The sequence below is a fragment of the Urocitellus parryii genome, chromosome 1, assembly GCF_045843805.1.
Source record: "Urocitellus parryii isolate mUroPar1 chromosome 1, mUroPar1.hap1, whole genome shotgun sequence".
Lineage (NCBI taxonomy): Eukaryota > Metazoa > Chordata > Mammalia > Rodentia > Sciuridae > Urocitellus > Urocitellus parryii.
The window spans coordinates 159,937,932-159,956,775 of record NC_135531.1 but is presented as its reverse complement, the minus strand read 5'-3'; positions in this window follow the sequence as shown (position 1 = coordinate 159,956,775).

Genomic DNA, 18,844 nt, shown 5'->3' with positions numbered 1-18,844 from the left:
ACCCAGCTCATGGCAACTGGGCAGCAGAGAGAAAGGAAGGAGACAGGGCAACAAAACCCGATCCCAGGGCCACCTCTCCCAGCCAGGCCCCACCTTCTCACAGTCACCACCCCGCACCGTGGTCCTTAGTTCACCAAGTAGTGTGATTCGCAGATTAGGTTTCAGCTCTCATCCCCCGATCATTTAACTTCTGAATATTCCTGCATTGTCTCCAATGAGCTTTGGGGGAATGCCTCATATCCAAACCATAAAATTCTGCCCCCCCCCCAAAGCTGATGTCTATCTCACAATACAATGCTGAGAGCCACAGCCGAGTCGGAATGGCCCCTGGCATTTTGCCAATAGTATTGGTTGAGAGGCGAGCCATTAAGATGACGCTGGATTGATTCAATTGTATATTAGACCTTTACTGTCTGCCTCAGCCTGCTACTTTGGAGTTCTCGTGGGGATTCTTGGAGAGTTCCCATTGGTTGGGGAAGTGCCGGAGGAGGGATTTCCGGTTGGTGGTTCCTGGAGGAGCCGCCTGGCGTTCAGAAGAGTTGGGGCAGGGGGAGCGTGTGTGGAGTGTGTTGGTGGAGTTCAGAAATAAAGTTTGTTCCTGCTTGAGTGGCTCGTGATTTGTGACCAGCCAGACTGCGGCAATACAAAATGCATTTGGTCCATCTTGAAGGTTCACCGTGGCCTTCACAGTTCCAGTGTTGCCCAAAAGCCCAACTCCAAAGTCTCCTCTAAGTTATAAGTCTCTGGAAAAATCCCAAACAAGTTGTGTACATCCGATACACAATGGCACGGAGTGGACATTTCCATTCCAAAAAGGAGAAATGGGGCCTAGAAGGAAGGGATGGGACTAAAGGAAGACTGAACTTCAGCTAAGCAACCAGGTCCTGTAGCTCGTCTCCAGAATCTGGGGCACTCGGCAGCAGGATGTTCTCTCCAAGGAGTTCGGGCAGCCCCACCCGCGTGGCCTTGCTGGTTGCAGCTCACGTGGCCTCTCTCTCAGCCTGGCTCTGTCGGGAAGCTTGGCTGGGTAGATGTCCATCATTACTGGAAGCTCTTCATCTGGGGACCCCCGCCTCCAGCTCCACCTTCCTTCTCAAAGCTCCATCATTACCCTCTCAGGGGCTTCCCACGGGAATCCCAAAGCTGCTACAAGTTGCCTGGAATCCCAGGTCTTTCTTTGAAATCTGGATAAAAGCCTCCGTGACACCCTTTACTCCAGCGCTCTGCAGAACCAGAACCACACTGATGACTCCAAACTCTGCTCCATCAGAAGCCGGAACATGGCTGCAGGAGCCTCTGAGTGTCTGAGAATTGGAGCATGGTGAACTGAATTTTGGAGAAACAACTTCCTAGATACCTTCTGTGTAAGAAGAGTGTCCATGGTCTTTTCTCAAAGAGTTTCCCTTTTACATCCTCAAGTCTGTAATGGGTGTGGTCCTGAGATGACCTCAAGACACCTTTCCTAGTGTCTGTGCAAAGTACTTAGCTTCCCGTTAGTGGCAGTGATCTCTTCACACCTTCTTTAGTCCCAATTTTACATACACTTTTCTGTCTAAATCATAAGCTTTCCAAATCTTTCCTGCCTGATTTTGCCTCTGATACTCATCATGAAGATTGTTAAACTGCCTAAATGCTGTGCTGTCTTGAAATTTCTTCATCAGATTAATCAGTCTGTTACTTTTAAATCCAGCCTCACACAAAATCTCATGACATGGTTACAATGTAGACAAGTTCTTTGCCAGAATGTAACATAAATCAGTTCTAGTCCAGCTTCCAGTAGAGTCCCCATTCTCTTATGAAACCTCATGAGCACAGTCTTTACAGTCTGCTGCCTTTCTCTTGGCATTCTGGTCTTCAGCGTTTCCACCAGAATAGCCCATTAAATTCCATCTACAACATTCTAAGAGTTCTCCATCCTGCATCTCCAAGCTTTTCCAAACTCCTCCTGCAAGCCAGCTCCAGAAAATTTCCAAACCACATAGTCAGGTGAGTCACAGCAACAATTCCACTCTGGGTATCAATTTCTGTTAGTGAGTTTTGTGTTTTGTTTTGTTTTGTTGGTGGGGAGGCTCATGGGCTCAGAGGTGCAGTCAATGGGTGGCCAACTTCATTACTCTGGGTCCAAGGTGAGGTAGGTCATCATGATGGAAAGGAATGAAGGAGGGTAACTGCTCAGCTCATGGGAGTGGGAAATAGAGAGAGAGCAAGGGAGGAGTGGGGGGAACATGATAGAATCCCCAGGCACGCCCTCAGCACCTGCCTCCTGCAGCCTGCCCACCTGCCTACGCTGCCACCCAACGCAGTATACATTCAAATTATGAATCCATCAAGTTGATTAATTCCCTAATTAGGCCACAGCTGTCATAATTTAATCAGATCACCTCTGAACTGTCTTGCCTTGTCCCACCTGAGCTTTGGGGGGAACAGTCAGAGCTAAACCATAACATAGTCCAACAGCTTTCAGTGACTGTAAGCAAGCCTCTAGAGTCCCTTCTGTCCCAGAGAAGGCCCGCCAGAGAGACTCGGGAGGAGCACTGTGTGGCCTCTGGCTCCCTGCAGGGGACCTGAGTTAAATGCTGTAAATACTGACGTTCTCCTTTAGTAATTAGCAAACACTGAAATTCTTAGGTGAATACTAAGTCACCCCCAGGCGCCTCCCCACCTCCCCCGGGCTGCCGGGTTTGTGCTACGAGGCTGCAGCCACAGCCCTATGTTGCAAAGGTGCAGCCAGTTCCACCTGCAGCTGCCTACAGGAGAACCCGCTTCCTTCCTCTCTGTCCCCCAGGCACCCACATTTCTTAGCTCCTGGCCTCGTCTTCACATGGCCGTCACTTCTTGCTTCTGCCATTATGTCTCCTACCCACCCCGACCCTGTATCCCTCTTACAAACTGCGTTGATCCCATCCGCCCTCAGGCTCCAGGGCTGGACTAGGCCCTGTTTGGGAGGCCACCTTCCAGCCTGCCATATCCACCCCCCTGCACCCTCCTCTGCTCTAATCTGGGCCCTTGGAGGCCAGCCTCTGTAGATCGCATCACCTGCCCCTTTCCTAGGCCTCCAGGTGGGTTTGGCCCATGGGGGGGGGGGTCGCAGTCCCACTCCCCACTGCCTCACCGTGGATCTGGTCCCATGCCACAGCCTCTGGACAGGTCAGCAGCTCTGTCCAGTCCCAGTAGCAGGCACCCTTCTCTCATCCTCTCAGGTCTAGGGTAGCCATGGCTCCTGCAGACACCGGTGCCTCATGGTCCTTGTCGGCCCCCGTCAGCCTGGGCCGTTGCCTGGCTCAGCCCTCCTCTGTTGGGCCTGATGTGTCCAAATGCATTCCACCGTCACGGGTGACTATCGAGGACAAATGGTAAAAAATTAGATTTATTTTAAAGAAAAGAAAGTGCTGCATGAGAAGCACATACGAGAGGGCCACCATGCTCACGTCTAGCTGCGGCATCCATGACCGCTGTGCCCGCGGCCAGCCTCGGGGACTGGATCACCTTACCCCTGAGACTGCGCTGGGAGGCCGAGTGAGGCGAAGGCCCAGGTGGCCATGCCGCACTCAGTGGTGCTTTGGCAAGTGCCCTCCTCCTCCTGGAGACCGTGCAGCACAGAGGACAGCCCCTGCTTTTTACTGTGGCAACCGCACCCAGACCTGGGATCTGCCATGATATTTTGCTGAACTTTCAACTTCATTTTTTTATTACTTAATTGCAAACCCGACCAAAAATCTCCATAACTCTCTCCAGAGGACGTGAAGAGTCATCTCATAATGAAGACGTGCTGGTGACAGTGAGCACATCACAGGCGCTCCACGGCACCCGCCCTGGGGAAAGGCAGACAAGGCCACCGCATCACCACACACCTATGGGAACACAGATTTTTTTAAAAAATTAGTGATCACAGCAAATGCTGGTGAAGACATGGCACAGCTGCTTCACATACTGCTGGTGGGAATGTAAAACCATACTGCCACCCTGGGAAACGCTTAGGCAGCTTCTCAAAACTGGGCATATGCTTGGTGCATGACTCAGCAACCATACCCCTGGGCATTTATCCCACATCCATGCAGAAACCCTCTGTGAGTGTCTATAAAATATTTAGTTGTGAGAGTTAAAAACTGGAAACAATACAAATGTTCCTCAGTAGGTGGGCGTTCAAACAAACTACATCTGTCCCTACCATGGAATACTATGCAAGAGTGCAAAGGAGTTGACTACTTTTTAAACACTGTAATGTGGTTGGATTTCAAGGGTAGGCTAAGGTGATAAGCCAAGGTTAAAAGAGCATATTCTCCATATTTTCATTTATACCGCATTCTCAAAACAAAATTAGAGGGATGGAAAACATTTATAATTTCTTGGGTTTTGGGATATGGACCCATGTACCAAGGGGAGCACCTGAGAAAGTTTTGGAGTGACACTATGACTCTGGGTCCGTATGGTAGTTACACACATCCACAGGTGTGCAAATGACGGACCTACAGACGGTCCCTAACTAACTGTTGGAAGCCGTGGATAAATCCTGGGTCGGTCTGAGCCATTAAGACAGGAAGCAGCTTTTCTGGGAACTCCTAGGTGAAGTTTCTGGGTTGGAGAAAGCCCAGGTCACACTGGTGCCCTGCCGTGGCTCCCACCCGGGAACAAACACAGCATCCTGGAGATGGGTGTCCCTGCCAAGCCCCAGACACCAGGTTTACCCACAATCCCCGCCACAAGGAAGCCTTCCATGTACCCCCTTAACTCAGGGGTTGGGCCCTGTTCAGAGTCCCGTTGCCATCAGGGCTGGGGCTACCAGGCCCCCTTCTAACCTAACTTGTGTCCCTGCGATTCAGACCTGATTGATTATTTTCAGGTTTTTTACTTTCCCAGGTGGCTCACACCTCCAAGCAGGTGCAGGTAACCCTGGTGACTAACGACGGTGCCCCTTGCAATTTTTGACTTTATGATTTTTGACTTTATGATTTCCTCCTGAAGGTTTAGAATCCCTCTTTGGATTTTGAGTGTGGGTTTTCCCAGGCCAGCAGTGTGTGGTCCCATGCTCCTGTGAGACGCGGGCAGCTCCCTGATGGCCCATAGTTAGAAGGAGACGACGGCGGGTCACCGTGTGTGAGTCGCTAAGCTGGGGGTGGGGGTCCTGTGCTCGTGGGTTGGGGAGGTCCCACACATGTTTTTTACTAACAATTTTTTCAAATTACAAAGAGTTTGGGGAACTGTAACTCCCACGTAAGTTGAGGAGCACTGTCCACTCTTCTGTGGTGGTGGGGTCACCTGCTGGGGTTTTGCATGATGATGTCATTATGGAAGACATAAGCCCTGAAGAAACTGGGCGAAGGACGAGAGAACCTCTGTGATGCTCATCTTCCTGTGGATCTGAAATTATTAAAATAAAGATCTTTAAAGCAAACATTAGGAAGAACTGAACTCGGAGGGGCCGAGGTTGAATCTGAAGCAAGTCCCTGGACTCCCTGAGCCCCCTGTGATGGAACCAAGGCAGACTCAAAGCCCACCCAGAGCACAGTGTGGGCTGACTGGTGACCAGCCTGCAGCCATGTCCCCCCATCACACCAGCCCAGTGCTGGACACAGAGTCACTCCGGTCCTCCAGGTAAGGCCCTGGGCCCTGTGTTAGTCAGCTTTTCATGACTGTGACAAAACACCTGATATGGTCAACCTTTATGGAGGAAATTTTCTTTGGCTTCCAGTTTCGGAGGCTTCAGTGCATGGTGGTTTGGCCCCGGGCTTCGGGCCTGTGGTCAGGCAGCACAGGATGGGGCCCTGGGGGCGCAGAGCTGTCACCTGAGGGGGCCTGGAGCAGAGAGGGAGGGAGGAGGGGCGGCTCCCCACTCCCCTCCAAAGGCATGCTGCCTCCTACTCCACCCCCATGGCCAACTTCCTCTCACAGGGTCGCCTCCCACAAGTACCTCCTGCTATGATCAGGCCTTTAACATGGGAGACTCTGGGGGACACTCCAGGCCACAGGACAGCCCCAGGCCAGTGCTGGGCATGGTGATGCACACCTCTTATCAGCTCAGGAGGCTGAGGTAGGAGGACTGCAGGTTCAAAGCCAGCCTCAGCAAGGTAGCATGGCTGTTAATACGCCACCAAAATACACCCTCTGAAAGATGTTCTCAGACGAAAACGCCAGCTCAAGCCACCATGTACTGAAGCCCCCGAAACTGGAAGCCAAAGAAAATGTCCATTTGATTCTCAAGAAAGGCAGTGTCCGCCTCTGTGATTTCCCTGAGGACTGAAGGGCCACCGAGTTGAGTACGTCCATATCTGGATCCTGCTTATTGGCCTGTTCAGTAGCCCATGTCCATCAAGTGTGGCTGTCAAGGCACCTGGGAGTGGGTCTGACCCACAGACAGACAGGGACAAGACACACAGACAGGGACAAGACACAGAGACAAGGACAAGATGCACAGACAGGTTAAGAGGGGTCTCGACTCCCAGTTCTCCAGAGCAGGAGTCAGGGCGCAGCGGCCCCGTGGACCCCCTGGGGCAGTCAGAAGGTGGGACGAGGGGACATGGAGGGGTTATATTGTGTTCCTACACAGAAGCACAGGGGAGGCCAGGGGCAGGATGAGGAGTTGTCTGGTTTGGAGGACTTTAGCCGACCTGGGTACAGGATTGCCGAGTGGCCAGGTGTGCCCTGGGTGACAATGGCCATAGTGTAAGAGCCGGTGCAGAGGGCAGCTGAGCACTGGCTCTGGACGGGATGGTTTGCCTGGGGCAGGTGCTTGCTTCTCCGTCTCTAGGAACTGACCAGCCATGAGAGGGCCGGTCCTCCAGGGCCAGCAAGACCCCATGAATCAGAGCATCAGGGGTGGAAACTAGAAAGCACGTTTATTCCAAAACTCAGGGGGATCCCTGTGAGCTCCATCAAGACCACCAAGGAGAAGGGCCCTCTCAGTGGGACGCCCTCGCGGAGGAAGCCGGGCTGGTTTCTCCTGCCCATTTCTGTCCTTTGTTCTATTGTCACCTTGGCAAAAATTCTGGCCACCTCCAGGTGAGGCAGCGTGCTCACGTGCCGTCCCCCAGCGCACCCTGGCAAAGCCCTGGCAAACCCAGCTGCATGCTGGCACCTGGAGCCGGGTGGGAGAGCGGCCCTGCTGCAGAGCCCCATGGGCTGCCGCTGGTCCCCACTGGCGCCGGCCCAACCCAACAAGCTGCCAAGTGCTCGGAGCGGCCGTCCACTCCCACAGTCTTGACTGATGACCAACAGAACAGAATGTTCCCTGTCCCTGCAGACCAAATAAAGGCACAGGAAAATGGTGGCCCTAGGGCATGGCTGTTAATGCACCACCAAAATACACCCTCTGAAAGATGTCCTCAGACGACAACTCCAGCTGGAGCCCCAGACAGCGCTAATCCTCTGCCTGAATCAGAATGAGCCAGGAAGGACCCGCCTCACGGCAGCCCACGGCTGGGCCATGACCACTGAGCATGCTGCATGAGCTGTCCCTCACTGTTCCTTCCGGGAACCTTCAGGCTAGGTGCTGGGTTTATTTCCATCACCCAAGCACTTGAATGAGAAAACCAAGGCCTAAGAGATGAAGTCATCCGCCAAGTCCCTTCCCTCAGTTCAACGTATGTCTTCTTGTTCTTTCCAACAACTGCAGTCCACACCTAGACCTAAGGTGGTCCTGTGGTCCGTAATGGAGCTGGAGGGCGCTGCTGCTTAGCAACTGGAAGGATGCTGTTTCCTAGAAACTGGAAGGGTGCTGTTTCCTAGCAACTGGAAGGGCGCTACTGCCTAGTAACTGGAAGGGCGCTGCTGTCTAGCAACTGGAAGGATGCTGTTTCCTAGCAACTGGAAGGATGCTGTTTCCTAGCTACTGGAAGGGTGCTGTTTCCTAGCAACTGGAAGGGCGCTACTGCCTAGCAACTGGAAGGGCACTGCTGCCTAGCAACTGGAAGGATGCTGTTTCCTAGCAACTGGAAGAGTGCTGTTTCCTAGCAACTGGAAGGGTGCTGCTGCCTAGCAACACTGCAGCCTGGAGGCCTTGCTCACAGGTTGAGGTGGTAACTTCCAGACACATACAAGAGTATACATAACACTTGACAATTACAATGAACTGGTGTCCATGTGTACAGTTGTCCAGTACATACCTACCTAGAATACAACGTTGACTGTGAGTCAGGGGCCACTTGACCCAGGAGCAGCTTCATTCGCCCTGTGTTGACTGTGTCTCTTGGTCACGTGGAGGGGCCACATGGAGTGCTGGGCCTAGGCCCCTGGTTCTGTAAGCTGCAAGCAGTAATGTTCACACAGCAGTGAAACTGCCCCACGACTGTCTCTCAGGACCCGTCCACGTGCCTGGAAGGCTACTTCCTCCAAGATACTCTCCATGGAGGTTTTGCTGGTTGGTCCATTTGCACCTCTATGTCTGTTACCCGTGGGGACGGCCCTTCCTCTGCAGCAGCCAGGGTGTTCCGTATTCTCTACCCCAACCCTGCAGGTCTTCTCGGGGCTTCGAGACCAGCAAAGGGCCTAGCTACGAGGACAGCAGGGCACAGCCAGGAGGAGCCCCGTAGGCGGAGCCTGGTCCCAGCCCTGCCTTCCAGGTCCAGGCCCCCACCTCAGGAGAGGGGAGAGACATGAGGCCAGCAAGGGAGAAGGGAGGGCCACGCCTGCCCCTGAATGTGCCCCAAAGATGAGGAAAAGATGGTGGCGGCCCCATGCGCCTCCAGCTCCCTGAGAGACCAGCGCTGTGTGCTACAGCTGTCACTTTTCACCTGGAGCCCTTTTTTTGAAACCAACTTTTGTACTCACAAAGATAGACACGCATCGATAAACATCTTCCACACGCCTGCCTGCCGTGGCCTCCTCGCGGCCCCGCTGGGGAAGGGCCCGCTCCTGCCCCATCTCCCGGGCAACGTGACTCACTCTGGGATCCGAGTCTGGGCAACAGGGTGCACAGCTGGAGGGGGTCGGAGGCCCTTGGCAGCCAGGAGGAAGTCGTGGGCCAGCGCAGGGCGTGTGCCCAGATACCAAGGAGACAAAACCTGACACCAATAATGCAAGGGACCAAGACAAGGACCCCAGATAGATCCCCAGCCCTCAGCAAAACACCCCACCTGTAAAACCTCTGGTGAGGTGCTGGGAAAGCGGCACCTTCAGAGCATTCCTGTGCGCCTCGTGGGTTGACCTTCCCGGAACACCCTGACCTTCAACCTCATAGATAGAAAGTGACTCAGCTGTGGCTCCCTTTGGGACAGGACAGCAAGGCACCCCCTGGGCTACTTGGCATGCCCACGGGAGCCAGGCAAACTCCGAAGGAGGCAATCCTGGTGTCGGAACGCCACAGTGCAAACCTGATGGGACCTGACAGGGAGGGAAGGCAAAGGGACACAGAGCCCGCGAGGCCTAACACGAGACAATTGCTTCGTGCCCAAAGAGGGACCCGCTTTGGCCAGATGCTGATTTTATTAAGGTAAGCTGGGAGACATAGTGTGATGTGCATGTCCTGATTTTAAAGTGTTGATGATCCAAGTGGAAAATAAAAGTCAAAAAACCTCTCTAAAGAGAACCCCATGCCTGACGTGGACCAAATTTGGTCCAGAGGTTTCCATTTGTCACCTCTGCTTGGTCCTTGGGCCACAGCTTGCTTTTCTCTGGAAATGGAACTTTGTGCGTCCTACCCCACAACCCCAACGTAAGGCCTGCTGGTCCCCACGCTGCAGATACAGCAAGAGCCTGCAGCTAGGAAACCCCAGAATCTGAGCACCCTGGTCCCTCAGCCATGTGACCTTGAGAGGTTATTTCATTCTCTGTGCCTTGGTTTCCTCACCTATAAAGCAAGAGTAGGAACAATGGCAGGGTGTTGAAAGGGGGAGTCAAACGTGTGTGCAGATGACCCTCATTGCGCAAATACATAGCATTGAAAAAAGACTGGACATCGTAAGGGGCTTTCTTAAAGTCACATAGCTCACCCGCAACACAGCCTACGTCTGCAGACTGGGAACAGCTCTCCTCCCAGCAGACAGAGCGCTTCCTATCACACACCACAAATTATGCCCTCTGCACATTCACCCACCAGCTTAACACCATGTCCAAATCACCTCTCCAAGAAAGTAGTTCCAGAACACACTGAGTGACATGAGACCTCAGGGGCAGAGGACAGTTCTGTGGGGACACAAGACGAGTTCAGTGTGTGAAGCCACCGGGGCCTCAGCCCAGACTCAAGCTGCATGATCTCCCTTCTCTAAGCCTCAGTGCCCAGACCTATGAAGTGGGTACAATACTTATATCAATTATGCACTGAGCTGAGGGCCCAGTGAAATCATTAGCGGGCAAGCTCTGCAGACCCCACGCTTCCCCCGCTGTCAGTGTGGGAGCCAAGGCTACGACTGTGGAGCTACGTGAGGTAACAGCCAGTGCTGCTGGGTGTAGCTGGACAAGGCCAGGCGGGGAGCAGCTGGGGGCCTCCCACCACGTCTGGAAGGAGCTGGGGAGCGGGCGGCACTCACTGCCAGGAAGCTGAGAGGCCCGATGGCTGGCGCAGGGGTGACAAGTGCTTCTCCTCACTGAGGGATAAAGGAACCCAGGCCTCTGGCTTCCAGATGGGACTACAGAGTGGGCACTTGGCTATAATTGCTCAATTAGCTAACTCTTAGTGATACTGCCAGTTATCAGTGACGAGTCCTGCTTCCCTGCATGTTGAAGTCTGAACCTTAGAGAAGCAGCCCAGGCAAGCATATGAAGCAGGGTTTAGTTAAAAAGGGGTGAAACCTAGACTCCCTCTCAGAGGGAGAAGGGGGCTATAGCTAATATCCTGGTATCCCCAGAAGCGAGGTGTTCTGCCCTTTTTATATGTCCTAGGCTTCCTCTGTTCTCCTGCTCTCTTCCCCTTATCTTTCTCCTTCCTGCTTAAGTGACTAGGCCCAGGAATGCTGGATGGGAGGGCCAAAGGTGGGACACAGGTGGGCTGAAGGGGGAAGGGCAGGATGGAGCAGCCCAGGACACATTAACAACCATATAGCTCCCTGTAGGGAGGGGCAATTCCTGGGGCAGGTTACCTTGGCAACAGGTTGGAGCAGAGGCAGGTTCTCCTAAGGGTGGAGGAAGGGCTCTGAAGGCATTAACATTTCAATCCCACAGGGGACAGTCTCCCACTTCCCAGACGCACTCAAAATTGGCCTCCTTGATCCGACCTGACTCGGTTTACCTATCTATGCTGACTCCCTGTCTGATTCTGGCTTCGTTAGGTGAGAAAGTACAGAGACTCAGGACCCAAATGGACATGAGAGTCTTAGAAATCTGTGCATGTAAGTAATATACTTAAGACCCATGCATTTTAGTATCTGTTCAAAACAAGTACAAGCAAATGGTGAACCCCAGCCTAGAGCACCCACCGTGAAGCATGCAGGAGGGGGTGGTCTGACGTGTACTGTGTACTCCAAAGTGCACATGGAGGGCCTTTGAGGACCCCAGGAGTGCCGTGGGCGTGTGAAGTCTCCCTGTAGAAGTCATCAGAAAAACTAATGCCTGAAAAAGTCATTTTAATGACACCAAAAAGTTGCATTTTTTACATCTCATCATCCCATATAGAACACCTATAAAAATATAAATTGAGCCATATGTAGGTGTCTTAAAAAAGTGTTATAGGTTTTGTTGCTGTTGTTGTTTGGTACTGAGGAATGAACCCAGGGGTGCTTAACCACTGGGCCACATCCCCAAACCTTTTTAGATTTTATTTAGAGACAGGGTCTCACTGAGTCACTAAGTGCCTCACTGAATTTCTGAGGCTGCCTTTGAACTTGTGATCCTCCTGCCTCTGCCTCCCGAGCAGATGGTAGCCACTGGCATTACAGGCGTGCACCACTGAAGCCCGGCTGTTATAGGTTTTTATACCTGTCCTTTACACAGCATGTGGGACATTTGATGGGTTAATTTCAGAATAAAAGACAACCATATGGCCTTATCTGTGTGACATCTCCTCCACTGCCATGGCAGATTTCAGGCATTTTGGAAAAGACTCCCCTTTCAAAAAAATAAATAAAAGAAGTCCCCACTGAAATACCCTCATTGAAGTCTCACTGATCTGTACCTGGCAGACTTCTGGTGCTCAGGGGCCCCTTTCCTGCTCAGGGGGTCTCTAGAGGAAAACACTCCTACCACATCGTCGAGAGACAGACACTGGTGAGACGCTGAGCACGAAATGGGTTTGGGTAGAGGCAAGAGGAAAGAGGTACCCGCTAAGGAGCTGGGAGGGTAGGGTTGGGGAACATTGTCACACCATGTCAAGTAGGGACACTGAGGCCCAGAGCTGTGACGTGTCGGGTCACAGAATGCTCTACAGACATCACCATTAGGAGCAGGGCATCTGTGCCCACCCTGCCATGGGTCTGCTCCACCCAGCCGTACCAGGAGAGGGGTTGGGGATGAAACGGGAGCTGGGTCCAGGGTGTCCATCCCACTTCTTCCAAGTGGGCAAACGCCTCTTGGGCTCTCTGTCGCTGCTGTCCAGGGAGGACGTCCTAGTGTGGGAGTTGGAGGAGTGGGGAAGCAAGACCAAAGCAACTCATGCTCCACACATAGGTCCCTCCACCTCCGTGCCTAAGGCAAACCATCTGCCACCTGTTCCCTGTGATGCTGGCTGCTGGTGCAGATATCTTCAGGGGGTGGGGGCATGGGGAGGGGGGATGTGGGTAGTGGTAGGAGGGCAGAGGAGGGATGACCAGTCAGTACTGCCGCCAGGATCCCCTGTAGCCATAAAGAACTCCAATGACTAATCCGCTAGGAGCCAGGGATTCTTGAAAAGTGCTGGTGGAACCCCCTCTCCTAGTTGGCATGTCACTCAGTGTGGAATGACTCAGAGACTCTTTGCTCTTTAAACTGCACCCCCCATTTACTTTCTTTCAATAATCCGAAACGTTTAGAGTGGACATTTGTTAAACTTCTTGAGCACACAGAACAGGGGACTTCAGCCAGCCTCCCCTGCTCCACATGCACGGTGGCGTGAGGGTCCCAAGTCAGGCAGATGCTGATCAGGAAGCTAGAGTTTCAGAAATGGCTCCTGAGGGCAAAGAGACCAAGCAAGCTGGTCCCCCACCTCTGACCAAGGCCAGTGACCTCCCAACACTGGATCTAAGCCTGGGAAATAAGCACTGAGGCAGGAGAGGTGGGACAGCTGGAGCCCAATCAAGACAGGCCAGGCGGGAGCGCCAGACATCCAGGGGCCACCGAGGGCTCCCACGCTGCAGGCGAAATGCAGGGAGCACACCCCTCACTCCCCTACCAACGTCCAAAGACTGACTAGTCCGAGCTGCCCAGGTTCCTTCTTTCTTTTTGAAAGAAGGCAAGATTTATTGAATTTTCTTTGGTGCATTGTAGTTATACATGACAGTGGGTTCATTGCGACATGATCATAATGTCCATAGCACAGGGTTCTCTACTTTAACTCCCAGGGCTGACCCCTTCCCTCCCCGCCTTTTCTCCCCTGATCCAAACCCTCTACCCTGCTGGTCTTCCTTCCATTCACTCATCTGTTTTAATTGGTACTGTGCAGTCACAGGTGAACTGGAACACAAGGCGATGTATTCCCACAGGCACTGGCAGGACTTGGTCACTCTTATTCCCTGCTCCTCCCCTTTCCCTCCCTCCTTCCTCACCCTTGGTCCCCAGATTCTACTCTACAGTTTTCCTTTCTGTTTTGAGGAGATTCCCCACCACCACACACACTTTTTAAAAATTTCTTTTTCCTCTGTAGCTCCTACACATGAGAGAAAACATTCCACCCTTGACTTTCTGCATCAGGCTTATTTCACTTAGCATGTTCTCAAGTTCCACCTATTTACTAGAAAATAACATAATTTTATTCTTTGTGTGTGTGTATGTGTGTGTGGCTGAGTGGAATTCAGTATATACTGAATGGTGCATACATACCACATTTTCTTTTTCCATTAGTGTATTTCCGGGCACCCAGGCTGGTTCCATAACTTGGATATTGTGTTACTGTAAACATTCGCAGGATGGATCACTCTAGGATGCTGATTTTAGCTCTTTTGAATAAATACCCAGGAGTTGGATACCTGGGTCATCTGGTGGTTTCACTCCTTGTCTTTTGAGAAATCTGCTTTCTCAAGTGGTTGTGCTAATTTAGAGTTCTGCAAACAGTATTCGAGTGTATCTTTCCCACCACATCCTTACCAGAAATGATCATTATTTGTATTCTTCATAATCGCCATTCTGGCTGAGATGAACTCTTGGTATAGTTTTGATTTGCATTTCCTTGATTGCTAACAATGTTGATTTTTTTTTTCTTCTGTTAGCCATTTGTATTTCTCCTTTGGAGAAATGTCTCTTTAGGTCTCTTGCCCATTTATTGATTGGGTTATTAGTATTTTAGTGGCAAGCTTTTTGAGTTCCTTATATACTCTAGTTATTAATCCCCCAACAGAGGAGTAATTGGCAAAGATTTTTCTCCCTTCTCTAGGCTCTGTCTCCACACTCTTGTTTCTTTGCTGTGCAGAGCTTTTTAACTTGATGACATCCCACTTATTGATTTGGTTTTATTTCTTAAGCTTTAGGAATATTATTAAGGAAGGCAGTGCCTGCACCGCTGTGTTGAGTGTTGCCTCTATGTTTTCTTCTAGAAATCTCACTGTTTCTGGTCTACCTCTGGTCTTTGGTCCACTTTGGGTTGATTTTTTTGTGCAGGGTTGAAGGTAGGGATCTTGTTTCCTTGCACATAGGACTATTCAGCTCTCCCAACACCATTTGTTAAACAGGCTGTCTTCTCTCCAGCTTACCCTTGGGCACCTCTGTCAGGGATCAGATGACTGTTTGTGGATTAACCTCTGTGACTTCTGGTCTGTTCACTTGATCTTTGTTGCTGTTTTTATGCCAAGACCATGCTGTTTTTGTTCCCCACTAGCTTTGGGGAACACGGCCATGTTGATGATGTTAATTCTCCCTATCCATGAATATGGTAGGTCTTTCCATCTTCTATTCAATTTCTTTCTTTGGTGTTTAATAATTTTCATTGTAGAAGTTTTTCAACTCCTTAGTTAGATTTATTCCCAAGGAACTTTTTTTTTTTTTTTATGGAACGGCTTTCTTGATTTCCTCCTCAGAAGATTCATTATTGAAATATGTAAAAGCTATTGCTTTCCACATGTTGATCTTGTATCCTGTGGCTTCACCTTGGTTGTTTATCAGCCCTAGAAGTCTTCTGGGGGTATATTTTGGGTCTCCTTAGTGTCATGTCATCAACAAATAGACATCATTTGACTTCTTCTTTTCCTTTGTGTATCTCTTTAATTTCCTTCTCCTGCCTGATTGCTCTAATGCTTCAGAACTAGGGTGAATAGAAGTGGTGATAGTGAACAACCTTGTCTTGTTCCTGATTTTAGAGGAAATGCTTTCGGTTTTTCTCTGTTCATCATGAAGTTGGCTATGGGTTTTTCAAATATGGCCTCTGTGGTGTTCAGGTACATTCCTTCTATACCTGATTTCTGTAGGATTTTTAACATGAATGGGTGCTGAATTTTGTCGAAGACTTTTTCTGCAACTATGGAGGTGATCAGGTGATTTTTGCTCTTGATTCTCTTTATGCAATGAATTACAGTTATTGATTTACATATATTGAACCCATCTTGCATCCCCGGGTGAATCACACTTGATCATGGTGTCTAATAGTTTTAATCTTTTTTGGAGGTGGTTTGCTAATATTTTCTTAAGGATTTTTCCATCTGTGTTTGCCCTGTAGGTTTTGAATGGATTCACATACAAAGGAGGCCACTCCATCATAGAACACGCACGCATAACAAAAGCCTCGCTGGTTGGCAGAGGCTAAGACCACGTGGGAGGCTAAGGCTCCCTGCGGGGGCTGGAAGAGTTGGGGCGGGCTGCAGAAAGGAGGTCAACTTGGCCTCCAGTTGATGGCCAAGACAAATCCATGTGCAGTCCTGTTCACGCACTTCCTTTTAGGTGTTGGAAATTCCAAAGTGGCTACAGGATAACTTTCAAAAAAGAGATGGATGTAGGGTGCTGATGGCTTGGGAAGCTGGGGGGGTTTGGAGCAAAGTCAGAGGCCCTGGGGCCTCTCATTTCTGCTTCCCTGAGGATATCTCCTCCTGAGATGCCTTCTGTCCCAACCCTTCCAAGACACTCGGCATCTACACCCTGAGAGCTGTCTGGACACTGTAGGATCCTGCTGGGAAAAAAAATGTCCCCAGATATCTTGAGTATGAGGCTAGGTGCCAGACTGGCCCCTCTGCTCCCGGAGCAGGAAGGAGGCCAATTGCAATGGTAGGTCTGCTTGGCCCCACTTCTCAACCACCTGAGAAGGGAGCTGGATCCTCCGGAGTCGGGGAAGGTTGTACTTGGGCTTCTCGGAGTCCAGAAGGCTCCCCGGCTTCTTGGACTTAATAAGGAGCGAGGAGTTTTGCTTTGATCTCTGCCCCAGCCACGGACGGTCACATTACTCTGGCTCGGTTCTTAAGTAGGTAGCTCCATTTTTAGGCAAAATTGCACAGGGCAACTTAACGGGCGTTGGCACCTCCCAGGTGTAGCTCCCGTGGCCACCCATGCCAAGCCTTGTAAGTCTGTGCCTTGGCTTGCCTGCCCCGAGCAGGATGTGAAAGACTTATTGAGCTCCATCTTTAATAATATTTTTAAATGTTTAAGAACCACCATAAAAACCCCATTGGATGGCATTTTTTCCACTTTGGCAAAACTAGAGTCATAGTCTCTGTTATTATAGACCCAACCACAAGAGATGAAAGCCGGCCAGTCACCATGTAGAAAATCACATTCCGATAGCCCTGGAAGGGCACATTAGCCGAGCAGAGCTGTGTCCAGTCATCTGTCTTTTTCCACAGACGCTGTTCCCCCAGGCCACTCTTGAGCAACCTGGCTCCTTTTTCCAAGCAGCCTCCGCCTGCTGGAGATGGACTTGAAGGGTTTGCTTCTCACATGCACACACAGGGAGGCCTTGCCCTGGAGAGAGGTGGAGGAGCTCAGAAAGTCCTTGAGCCCCAGCCCATTCTGACCAACCAGGGATTAACTGGAGGGGACTGTTTGCTCTGAAAGGCTTTTATAAATGTGAGGTGCTCCTCCGAGGGATAATGTGTTAGACCAACAGCCATTCACACCCTGGCATGAAATAGTCTGATCATAGCAACTATTTACTGACATCTACTCCTGGGCAGGGATTCAAGGGGGCACTTCAGCCAGTCCCTTAATCAGACCTAGAAGGAATTAAACATGGTGAATATTCAATGGGGGTAAAAACAGGACAGGACCTAAAGAGCAAGATAAAGGATGTAAGACTGAGACCAGAAAGAGGGAGGAGGCCTGCGCGGGCATCCCAGAGACGACAGGTTAGGAGAATTTTGAAGGATATGGCAGACCAGAAGGGAGCCAACCATGGAGGGGGATTTCGGTAGAAGAAACACGGAAATGGATACAGGTGTGGAGACAGCAGCGTGGATCACCATCCAAGCTCCGGCCACACTCTCAGAGAACTCAAGCTGGGTTTGGCAAGGACCAGTAACACAGGTGCTGGCAAGTGACAGGGAACCCACCACTAGCAGTGCAGCCCAGGAGGGAGGGTGCTACACCACCCTGGGCAAAGGACATTACCTGAGTGTGGAAGAGTGACAGGAACCTTTGACCTGGGTGGACCTGGGGACGCTGGCCACTGGCTTCCTCGGTGGCCCCAGGGACAAGCACCCACCCGAGGACCGCTGTACAAGAGTTTGCAGTACTGCCTCTGGATGGCCGCCCCAGGGCCCTGCCCCAGCACAGCACGCAGGACCCTGTGGAGGCAGAGCGAGCTGTGCCAGTGGCCACCAAAGGGAAGGCAGGGGACGGGAAACATCTTGAACCAGTTAAAACCAGCCCGACTCCTTATTTCCACTCATTCCACCTTTCCCACCCAGGAGGAAGAGCGCCCTGGGACGCCAGGTCCTGCAGGAAGGGGTCTCCCAGAGAGACAGGAAATGTCCTCTGCATCCCCCAGGGCCAGCCCCAGGCTGCCATCTGGAAGCCAGCTCAGTCCTGACCCCCGCTGGGTGATCTCTGAAGAGATTCATTAAATGTCCTGGAGGCAGAGGACCCTCACCCAGATGTGAAAACAAACCAAGAGGGAAATGCCACCTCCCCAGGGGGGGGGGTCACATCTTTAAACAAAGGCACAGCTATTTTAGGGAAGAGAAAAGGCTTTGGCCTGGCTGTCCAAGCCCTCGGAATCCCAGCAGGGCTCTCCATAAAGCAGGCAAATTCCCACCACGCCAGGCTCAGAAAAATGTGAAGGCGTCCACTGGTCTCCAAGGCCCAGGGACTCTCGGGTCCTTCCCACTTGCTTTTCTTGGTGGCACTGCCCAGCGCACGCCCCCCACGCCCCCCACACCTCCCACACCCCCCACGCCTTTCTACCACGATAGCAATTAAAGCAGAAGCAAAGGTTCATTCTGCTTAGGGAAAAAAATAATGGCACAGAAAATAAATGGAACATGAACCCAAATCAAGCAAAACCAAGAGGGTGTCTGCCCCAATAAAACAGAGAGAAATAGGAGGAAATGCCAGTAGTTGAACACAGATCACATACTTCATGTCCAGCATCTGCCAAGTAAAGGTTCACAGTCGGCCTTTGACAAATAGGAGATGAAGGAAAGGGGGGCAGGGAGGCCATGAGCTCAGAGGTCACCAGGAGATGCTACAGTACCCACTGCAGGTGGTGGGGGTGTCCCGGCAGAGCCAGGCCTGCCCTCCTGAGCCAAATTCAGGCCCTTCCCATCAGATGTCAAAATGCACCTGCGCAAGCATTTCTCCCTCCCTCCCTCTCTCCACACAAAGCCTTTCCAAGGACACAGCTCAAGGGCATTCAGTACCTTTCACAAGTGGA